Raw genomic sequence first — 738 nt, forward strand, 5'->3', positions numbered from 1 at the left:
TCAAGGGTGCCCTGGTTGGTTTGTTGGGACGTTTACGTTTGAGGCAACTGCATACCTTGGTCACATAGTGGTCCACATCCCGCTGCATATGTGGCCAGTAGAATCTCTCACGGATGAGGGCCAGTGTCCGCTCTACCCCAAGATGACCCATTTCTTCATGTAGCTCCCTATACACAAGTGGGTGGAATGTTTTAGGTAGAAGCAACTGGGAGCTGGTTGCGGTTTTTCTGTAGATGAGTCCGTTATTGTCAATGTACAGTTTCTTCCTTTCCTTTTGCAGTACAGTTAACTCATCGTGTTGTCCCCTGCCCTTAATATGAGGCCACTGCTTTGTCATCATGTATTTTTTTACTTTCCCAAAAGCTGGATCTTCTTCTTGAGCTCTTTTTAGGTCCTGCTCGGGGATGGTGGCTATTGAGGAAGTCACACGATCGCCTTGTGCACATGCTGTGGAGATTGTGACTGGACACATCCATGGAGTATGGTTCTGTGACTCTGCGTGTACAGCATGGGTTATGGTAGCTATAACATCTGGCTCTACCTCTTTGGAACATGTTAGCATATATTGGTCCATATCAAGTGGCATCCGCGACAGGCCGTCTGCATCCCCGTTCGATCTCCCTGGCCGGTATTTAATAGTGAACTCAAAATCAGCAAGTTCGGCCACCCACCTGTGCATTGTGGCGTTGAGTTTGGCTGACGACAAGACATAAGTTAGGGGATTATTGTCAGTGTAAA

The sequence above is a fragment of the Boleophthalmus pectinirostris genome, unplaced genomic scaffold (genome assembly GCF_026225935.1).
Source record: "Boleophthalmus pectinirostris isolate CB_2022bp ecotype Guang Dong unplaced genomic scaffold, ASM2622593v1 HiC_scaffold_23, whole genome shotgun sequence".
Classification (NCBI taxonomy): Eukaryota; Metazoa; Chordata; class Actinopteri; order Gobiiformes; family Gobiidae; genus Boleophthalmus; species Boleophthalmus pectinirostris.